Here is a 6,633-nt window from a genome sequence, read left to right as displayed (position 1 = left end):
CGAATTGAGTTTGGGTTATCCGATAAAAAATAAAATTATTATTTTAATTATTTATATTAATTAATAAATATTAAACTTTAATTTATTATTTAGATTTAAATTGTGACAAGGTTTAATCTTGTTACAACAAATTTTAATTATGTAATATCATATTTTATAGTTTTATATCAGTTTTTAATCATGTAACATTATGTTCTGGTTATAATCGTGTCGTGTCAAACTAAATTTTATAGTAACTTAATAAGAGTAATAGAAGGGCTGACAATTTTCGACATTACATGACAATCCGCACGAACACGCACGAAGTTTATGGGTTAGGTCCAAATAAGAACCCGACAGTTTAAAATTTTACCACTTCCCCAAATATAACCATTAATTTTACCATTTCCCCTTTTATTTAATTTTTTCGTTTTTTTAAAAAAAAATTCCATTTTTTTTATTATACAACTCATCCTAAAATCATCTATAAACATCCATTCATCAAATTATTTTTTCACACAAAAATCTTTATCCGTCACTCATTTTTCTCTCCAAATTTTCATTCTAATTTTGCAAATATGGCCGATGAAGGACCATACAATTGGAATCGTATGCTGAATATGCTCAACGGTGGCAATGTGTCGTTGCTGGATTACCCGACCCCGGTTACCCAACGCTCGTCAACGCCCTCTACGGCGCACTTCCGGTGCGGGTCCGGCGACATGACGCAATCGCTATCCCAAATTAGGGAGACCCAACCGCAGGAGGAAGAAAATCCAGAAGAAACTCCGGACGAATACGAAGCTAGTGCCCATCATACCTACACTCTACCTTAATGGAAAAATTGTTCGAAGTGCGGATCGCTAGTTCGGAGGATCCGCTCGTCGGGAACAAACAAAACCGAAATATTTTTTGGATGAGGGTGACACCTACCACAACAAGCGCCCAAGAGGAATGTCCCCATAGTCATTTCGCTCGAGTCGACATTGACATGAAATTTTTTTGCGAATATCTATAGGAATGAAGAAATGCAGTTACAAAGCGGAACAAGTGGAACCGACATTCCGAGGGCGGCTATATGGTCTTCCAACAAGAAACTGGACTGGCCTTCAAGTATGTCAAGAATTTGGGCATCTTAGGATTCAATTGGGACTCCCCTAATGTCGCCTTGCCGTTTGCGCAACAACAACAACCTCCTCGCCTTCAGAGTAATTTTTAGGTTTTTTATTATGCAATTTTTAAATTTCTATGATTTAAATCATGTACTGTTTTTTAATTTCCAGGATTTTAATTATTTATTTTTCAGTTATTCAATTTTTTTTATTTTGATTTTAATGTGTAATTTTTGGATTTTTTAATTTTGTATTTTAAATGAAATGTTTTTAAATCAGTTGCATGTTTTAACTGAAGAAATAAAATAAGAATAGTTAAAAGAAGAGATGGTTAAGAGATGTAGGGTTATAAGTGTTGTCTCTTCATTAAGGGATGAAGTAAAAAGTGGAATGTGGAGAATAAGAGTTAGGGAGGGTTGTTGATGACCTTAAGCACGAAATTTTTGGAGTTAAGATGATGAATAATGATTTAAAATTATAATTTATTGTAGGTAACTATATTAATAATATTATTTTATTAAAGGAAAGATTGCCATTTAAATTACTACATTTTTAGTTTACTTCTGCTCAATTCCATAGCTAGTAGTAGTAGAAGTAGCTAATTAAATAGAAATATTTGTACATTTCTCAATTATCCAATATAATTATAATTTTGATAAAACTAGTCATTGAAATTATTTTTTTCAGTTAACATTGTTCTATATAATAATGATCAATTTCTAGATAATTATTTCGTAAGTGGTGAAGATATAAGGACAAAAAATTCAAAAATCAACAAATTTCATCATGGGCTAAATAAGAATTATACAAAGGTTATGATCTAATTAGTTACTTTTAGAAGTTATGCGATTGACTTGATTCCACCAAAAATTAAGATTTAAATGATAATTTTTCCTTTATTAAATACTCTATCTGTCTCACTCAAATTAATACATTTCCTAAAATGAAAACATTATTTTTTCTATTTTTAGGTACAATGCCACGGGCATAGCCCAGAAAGATAAACTAACGAATATAAGAAACACATAATGTATTATGAAGCAACTAACTACTAATACCCACTGACGGGTTTTCTAAAACATGAACTCCTCCTCTAGAAAAGCTATATGCATAATGCGACAAAAAGTCAGTTGCAAAGTTACCTTCTTTGTGCACATGACGAACCACAACACACTCGAAATTCTGGAGTAGGTTCCGTACCTTCAGCACTATTGAGCGGCAATTGACAGAGATGTCAAAATGTCCTAGAATCTTAGCGACTCCAAAAAGGCTATCACCCTCCACTTCTAGCTTCCTAATTCATCGAGACTTTGCCAACTGTAATCCATGGAATGAGCACCAAACTTTTGACAGCTTCCTAATTCATCGAGACTTTGCCAACTGTAATCCATGGAATGAGCACCAAACTTTTGTTGTCAAAATGGAACACATTCCAATACTGATAATAAACCCAAACTTCCATGCTTCGAGCTCATCACGAATTAAACCTCTCCCAAATGCTCTTCTCGAGTCTCCTCCAAAAGAGAGGCATCTATATTCATTTTAAGAGTATCACTCAATGGAGGTCTCCAGCTTATCAACATAGACGATCGCGAGGCTCCCATCTTATACCTTCTGTCGAGCGAGTACTCCTCTATATACTAAGCCATATTGATAATTTGTTTCACATTAACTTCTGGGCTTACTTTTTCCTCTTTGAAAACAAATTAACATCGTTTCTTCCGGATGTATCAGCAACCAACGCCTAATAAAGTACACCCTAAACACTGATGGAGCTTTCTCTACATCGACAATGGAGGCGAGAGAGGGAGGATTGGTTCGTGGTTCTGATGGAGGTCTTCTGCTAGCCTTTTGTTCTCCGGTGGATGCATCTTTGAGTTTTGAGGCGGAGCTTATGGCTCTTATTCGAGGTTTGGAGATGGCTTTGGAGTTTTCTACACACATTTGGATAGAGCTAGACTCAGCGGCTCTGGTTACTTTATTGTCATCTGGACAGCTTGGTTCTGCGGATTTTAGAGAAGGAAACCGTGCTACCGACTTTCTTGCAGGTAGGGGGGTCCAGACCCCTGCCATGACATATTATGACTCAGTTTTTGAACTTCGGTATCTGAAGGCGCTTGTTAGGATGGACCAGTTGGGATATCCTAACTTTCGTATACGACGTAGAGATGTGGATTGATTGTGACTTCATGGTAGTTCTTATCATTTCACACTTAGTTCTTCCTTTTGTTCATTTAGTTTCTAGTTTAGTTTTGATAGCATGAAGGATCCCGACTTGTGGGACCTTTAGTTTGTTTTTTCATGTTCTTGCTTTGGATTCTAGTCACTTTTGGGCTAGAATCATGTTCTGGAACGTTATATTTTGATTTTATTCACGGGTTGGGGGTCTGCATAAAACCCCGTCCGCTATAGGTGTTTTTGATAAAAAAAAAGACACTTATGGAGCTGATATTCCAAATTACCCAATCAGTCAAGCCTAAGGACTTGTCAAAAAAATAGCCTCCGTTCCACCATGCCAGACCATGATCGCATCGCCTCCAAACAATCACACAAGATATGAAGACCACTCTCAGTTATATAACCGCACATACAACAAGAACCTGCCGAAGAAGACCCTTTCCTCATTAATCAACACACCATTATGAAAAACAACTTGATTGGTTGTGGCCACTACCATTTCCAGATTCGCGTATAAAATTTGGCGATCTCTGCCCCTTCACGATTGAGTTGACAGAGAACTTACCTGATGACGAGGGGCCCCAAAAAGCTTCGTCCTGTCGATGCGATTCCCCTATGAGATGAACCACATCTTCTTGGCAGTAAGTGTTGAAATTGTGACCAATCCCACTCCAGGCCTTCAACGAAAAAATCCATTGGTCGGGGAATGAGATGTGTAGCTACCTCACCTGCATCATAGGCTAAGATTTACAAATCAATTTCCAAAAAGGTGTGCACCAGGTAGGCAAGGCAAGCATGGATCAATTTCCAAATTTGAACTCTTGAAAATTTCCCAACAAGCTTTCATTCCGAAAGCAAGATTAAACCACTGGAAGTCCCTAAATCCTAGTCCTCCATCCTCCATCTTCTTTAGGCGTTGCTTCTCCAGTGTATTCTCCCACACAAAGACTCTTATAGTCTCCCACACGTGCTTACTGGAACATTAGATGTTTGCATTGTATTTAATACCGCTTCAGCCAAGGTGACTCTTCCTGCAAAAAGAGATTTGCGACGCATTCCAAAGTGCTATGTAACTTTACTCGTTTTCTTGTGTAAAAGTGGAACACCCAAATAATGGCCTAGGTTATCCACCACACGCATGCCCAAAACATCGGTAACCTGCCTTCGCTCCTCAGCATGGACTTTTTTGTGAAATGTAAGGTATTTTATGAAATACTGACTTTTCATGCTTGAGCTCACACAAAAATCTTTCAAAGTATTAGAGAAGGCTTAAGCAGTTTTGACATTTTCTTGTCCAAAAAGTACAAGCTCATTGGCAAAGACAAGTGTGTCAATTGTGGCCCATTCTTGCAAATTTAATAAGGGTCCCACTATCCCACTCTCCACTTATTCTCTCTAATCAACCCACAAAACAAGAAATACATAAATGCGTCCAAAAGAAAATACTTCGCTAAACATGGAGAGGTAAAGATAAATAAATTCCATATTTATCCCCTCTTTATAAAAATTTATTCTCTAATGATGGAAAAGATATTTTAGACTTTATTATACAAAAATGTATCTTTATTTGTTCTCTATGTATACACAAAAGGTAAAAAGTTTGTTATTTTTGTTTGCCTTTTAATTTACTTTTTCCTCTTGTAGTTCATTACTTTTATAAAGGTATAATAACCTTTTAAACAAAATTAATAATTTAAAAATATACTTTTTCAATTTACCTTTACCATTTGAAGATTCTAGGTAGATTAGAGGGTATACATTGCACTTGGCAATTTTGTATTTATTCATTAAATCTAGAATCCTTTAGCCCTATGTATTACTCTGGGGATATCAATCCAATCCGAAATCCATGGGTCGGCCAGAATAACCCAGTAAAATTAGTGGGTTAGGGCTGTAATTTTGTTACCCGAATACAAAAAGGGCTAAACGGGTTACCAATGGATTGACAGGTTAAACGGTTTGGCTCGAACGGGTTGTGACTTTTAACTAAAAAAATACTAGTATTAAGTTTTAGAGATTTTTTGTATTTTTGAATTTCATATGATACAATCATTAATCTTCTTCAATCTTCATTGTACACTTTTCCACTGGATCCCACACTATCATCTTTCAAGTTCCACCTCGACACTTTCAAGTTCAATCTTCATTCTACACTTTTCCACTGGATCCCACACTATCAACTTTCAAGTTCCACCTCGACTCATTATTCCATCATCCCATCATCTACCACTACTGTCTTACCATCACCAAAGCCAATCAATACAAAATTAAGTACTAACCCATCAAAATCTCAATATATTTATCATTTTAATAATAATTTATGTAAGATAGTATGATTTTCAATTTTCATAAAGAATTAATTATGAACAGTGCCAAAATAATGACACGGACACAACTCTAATTCAAATTGATTGATTTAATTTCGATTTTTTTTTATGTTGAAGTTGATCGGGATGAAAAGCTTCTCTCCAACTATTATTGAAAAAACTATGAAAATTTGAAGATTTTATATGATTCTAAAACTAAGAAGAAGAAAAATATAAAAAATTAAAATCATTTTATAGATCAAAATTTTGATACAAGAAATTATTTTCGAAAGTTTTTAGGTCCGAATAGTACGATGGGGTTAGCCCGAAACCCGACGGGTTAGCCCTATTGATATCCCGATACAGCCCGCACCCAAATAACTCGGCAACCCCAGTGGGTTGGCCCGAACTCGAACGAGTTAGCCCTATTGATATCCCGATAATACTCCATCCGTCCAATAAGAATATACCTTATTTCCCTTTTAGTTCGTCATATAAGAATATGCATTTTCTAAAATGGGAAACCATTTTCCCTCTAATGAGGTGGGACTCATTCCACATTAACAATACTGTAATTACTTTTTTCTTTCTACTTCTCTCTTACTTCATCAATTATGGATTAAAATCTGTGTCCATAGGTGCATATTCTTATGGGACTGAGGGAGTATACGCAATACATTCTTCTTAGTACTAATTCCTGTCGATCCTATAAACCTAAAGGAGAAACCCTAATTAGATTCTACATTTCAAAGAATCACATTCGATCCACTCAATTTCAGATGCACGTTCACATTTACTCTACTCTCTCGTCGCCTCATCGCATTCCTTCCAGCTCAGCCCCGACGCGAGTTCGGCGACCTAGACGCTGGGCGACCTAGACGCTTGCCCCGCGCTCGTCAGTTATTTCCTTTTACTCTGTGTTTGTAATTATGTTATTTTTTTTCCAAGTGAAGCAGCTACTGAGCTCCAAATCATGAGCTTACCACTCTCACATGTCATTAGGAAATGATTAGCTCTCATCCTATTAGCAATACATTAATTCCAAACATCAGTATATT

General features: G+C 36.1%; 1 long non-coding RNA gene across 1 annotated transcript; it reads left to right on the top strand.

The window, feature by feature from the left end:
- Window positions 1-2,234: 2,234 nt before the first annotated feature.
- On the top strand, window positions 2,235-3,500 carry LOC121802544. Its single transcript, XR_006050806.1, has 2 exons — window positions 2,235-2,716; window positions 2,826-3,500. It is a non-coding gene; the product is annotated as an uncharacterized LOC121802544 (long non-coding RNA).
- The last annotated feature ends 3,133 nt before the right edge of the window (window positions 3,501-6,633 follow it).

The sequence above is a fragment of the Salvia splendens genome, chromosome 5 (assembly GCF_004379255.2).
Source record: "Salvia splendens isolate huo1 chromosome 5, SspV2, whole genome shotgun sequence".
NCBI lineage: Eukaryota > Viridiplantae > Streptophyta > Magnoliopsida > Lamiales > Lamiaceae > Salvia > Salvia splendens.
The sequence above is the reverse complement of the archived record's forward strand: the minus strand, read 5'-3'. Positions and strand labels throughout refer to the sequence as shown.